The sequence below is a fragment of the Pterocles gutturalis genome, unplaced genomic scaffold, assembly GCF_000699245.1.
Source record: "Pterocles gutturalis isolate BGI_N339 unplaced genomic scaffold, ASM69924v1 scaffold4057, whole genome shotgun sequence".
Taxonomy (NCBI): Eukaryota; Metazoa; Chordata; class Aves; order Pterocliformes; family Pteroclidae; genus Pterocles; species Pterocles gutturalis.
Window position 1 is genome coordinate 1,841 of NW_010115069.1, and position 3,736 is coordinate 5,576.

The following is a 3,736-nucleotide window of genomic DNA, read 5'->3' on the forward strand; positions in this document are numbered from 1 at the left end:
TGGCTCTGTGGGCAGCCGGGCTTGGCTCCCCGCACCAGCCGTGCTGCGGGATGCTGAGCCAAGCAGAGAGCCCGGCCGGGATCTACGGCTGCCTCCGCAGGTGGACCGGGCAGGGGAGGTGTTGCACAGCCCTGTGGCTGGGGAGGAGGAGTTGGTCAGGCTGTGGGAGCCAGCGATGGGAGCGGGGCACCGCCACAGCATGCGGAGGCTGAGCTGAGCATCCCTCCGGGGATGTGCCGGGAGGTTGCTCCCGCCAAAGCCAGCAGCTGCTTGGTGGGATCTCAGGGAAATCCTGCGGGAAGGCATTTCTCCGCATGTTTGTCCAAACTGGAGACCTGACCGCTGCCATGGACCTCAGAAAGAGGCAAAGCCAGAAATCTGCCCTGGCCCCAAACTGTGAGCACACTCATTTAATGTTTTCCTTCTCCTTTTGTTTCAGGGGGCAAAGGGGCTTAGCGCCTCTGAAACAAATGGAAAACGAAGCCCATGGTGAACCAGCCCTTCCCACAACCAAACGAGACCAACCAAGGAGAAAGTGCAGCTGGGGAGGAAAAAAAAAAAGGGGAATCTGCAAATGGTCTCTAGCTCCTTCCCAGCTGGGGCAGTGGGGACCGGAGGCTGGCTGCGTGTCCCCGGACCCACCCTGGCTCCCTCTTGGCTCTGGGAACTGGAACTATTGGTTTTGCAGGATGATGTCTGTGAGATGGGAGCTGTGCTTTGTGGGAGGGTAGGAAGGCATCACTCTGGACACCTCAGAGGCAGAAAGCACTGCTGGCCCTCTCAACCCCACCCCAGTATCTGAATATTCACCCCTGAGATCTCCAGCTGAAGCCCACAGGAGTCTTTTGGTTGACTTCTGCCTCTGAGGGGTCACAATATAAAAGCTCTTTAAGCTCTCGTCAGCTTCTTATTGCTTTTCTTCCATTAACAGGGTGTTTTCTCCCAGCAGCGGGAACGGGTCTGGTTTGCAGCAGCAAACATGGGTGGGTGAGATTAATCTCTAGACGAATAGGTAGGAGCCTTTGCCCAGGCTCTCCTTGTGGGAGAGCTTACCCCAAACCCTCCTTAGCCCCAGTGATGGCTGCTCCCTCCCGAAGCTCACAGCTCCTTGGATGCAGCACTAATTACAGTGGCAGGGAAGGGATCCTCGGGGCTGCCTGCAGCTGGAGGTGTGGGGGCAGGCTGGGCTGGGGGCTGGGACCCCCAACACCCCGGCTTTGTAGTACAGACCTTCAAATCACAGGGTGGTTTGGGTTGGAAGGGACCTTAAAGCCCATCCAGTCCCACCCCTGCCATGGGCAGGGACCCCTCCCACCAGCCCAGGTTGCCCAAAGCCTCATCCAGCCTGGCCTTGAACCCCTCCAGGGATGGGGCATCCACAGCTTCTCTGGGCAGCCTGGGCCACTGCCTCACCACTCTTCTCATACAACGTTTCTTCCTTATGTCCAATCTAAGGCTACCCTCTCTTCTAGTTTAAAACCGTTGCCACTTGCCCTGGTACTACAGACCCTGATAAAAAGTCCTCAATTTTTTGTATAAACCCCCTTGATACATTGAAAGGCCACGATAAGGTCTCTCACCATCTCATTGCATCTCTTTAGGACCATCTGGGCAGCTCTAACGGTGAGTCATGAGCCAAGGAACCAACCTGACATCATCCTCTTGGTTTATAACAAACCCTGCTGGTACCAGGCTACAGTTTTAGTATTTGCCCCATTTTCATATAAGTTATCCCAAAGTTGTGGTGTGTTTTAAAAGCCGTCTCCCTGATTGCTGTCCTGCGTTTTAATTAACAGGGATCTAGAGGGAATGGGCTAAAGGCAGCGTGGACGCTGTGGGGTGGGTAAATACGGCACAGGGTCAGCTGGGAGGTGGGTTTCCTGCCTTTCTGTGGTTGAATTTGCGTGTTTCCTATTAGTTTCGCTGTGGACATATGAGTTTTGTTGTCGAGCAGACCTCGAAATAAACTGGTTTTACAGTCTGCAGATGCGCTTCCTCCTCCTGTTTCTCCAGTGCCTGCCTGATGTGGTGGGACAGGTACCCCTGGGACACAGCGAGGGCTGGTGGGGGGTTGGACCCATGTTCTTCGCTTTGTAGCTGCTCTGACAACCTCCCCAGGAACCCGCCATGGGTTTTCCCCAGCGATGCTCCCTGCGCTGTGCCCAGGGGAGCGTTCAGAGTGGACGCAGCGTGCTGCTGGGACATCGCAATGTGGGCTCTGGGTTGAGTCTTGCTCTGCAAAACCAGGGCCCTGGGCTGTGTTTCGCTCAGGGTTTGCAAGGAGAAAGGCTTTGGGCTCTTCCCACAGCTGCTCCTGTTTGCAAGGAGAGCCAAAACGTGGCCTGGAGATGGGCCAAAGCATCTGCAGGTGGAGGTTGTTACGCCAGTAGGGAAGCCAGCAGGCATAGGGTTGTAGTTTTCATTGGGCTTTGGCTGCGCTTGGCAGAAAACGATGAATTTTCTTCTTCCTTCTGGCAAAAGTGTCCGAGGCATCTGTCTGGCACAGCTCGAGGGGACCAGGGCTGCACAGGTCTGTGCAGGTTGAGAGGTGCTTCAGTCCCGGCCCGTGGCAGCACCTCTGCATCGAGCAGCTAAAACATGGGATCTGTCCCTGGCCTCTCGAAGACATCCTGCTCTCACTTCATCGCCTCTCTTTCCCCGTTCCCCTTTCAGTTCACATCATCCCTGGGCAACCCGAGGAGACCGACCTGGTCCTGGAAGAGATCAGTGATGAGTTGATTAATGAAGCCACATGCAAAATGATGGCATTGGGGCGCGAGGCTGAGCTGGTGGCAGATGCTCATCCACTTCCTCCCATACAGGAGGAACCTCAGGAAGAAGAAAACAGGTAGGAGAGGGGAGATGCTGTCGATGGGCAGCTCTAGGTCGTGGCCATGAGTGGGGATAAGCATGTCCCTGGGCGTCCCTCCTTGCCAGCGCTGGTGGTGGAGCTGTCAGCGGGCAGCTGAGGTGCCTGTTTCCAAAGAGAGGGCCCCCAGAAGGGTGTAAAGGTGTTGGAGCAAACAGCCGTTCCTGCTGGTGGTGGGGTTGGGGCTGGGGGAGGCTGCAATGCTGCACTTGCCCTGCAGAGGACAGCTGAAGAACGCTCTGCTCGGGCTCCCGTAAGGAGATTTTAGCCCTGAAGCAGAGGGTTTGGACCTCGTTCCCATCAGCTGCACATCCGACTGTCATGACGTTTGGAAATGGTGGTCTGCTCTGTGAAATTCATCCTTCATCTGCCAAAAAAACCCCCTGCTGAGGTCTTCCTGAGGGCTGGGCAATGCACTCAGAGCCGGGAGCGGGCTGCGTTGCAGCAGGAGGATGAGGGGTGTCCATGCGCTCTCCCAACGGGTTTGGGACCCCCCCCCCAGAATGCTCCCTGAGCCCAGCACACGTGCAGTGACCCCCACCTCTGATACGGGCGATGCTTGACTGCACTGAGCACAAGCCATGCCCAGAGCCAGGTTTGCTCAGCAGAGCTCTCTTCTGCTCAGACAGAAAACACTGGACATGTTAGAAAAATATTTTTCAGATTTTTTTTATTTTTCCTCTTAGTATACGAGTCTCAGAAGCTGTGGGCAGCAAGCATGTCCTGTCCTGGAGGGTGGATTTCATTAAGAGGGAGGTTTTGGTGAAAAACAGCAACAAGTGACCCTTCTCCCTGAATTTGAAGGGGAGTTTGAAGGCTGAAGGACTCTGTTTTTGCATTCCTGAACTTTTTCCCTTTTTTTTTTTT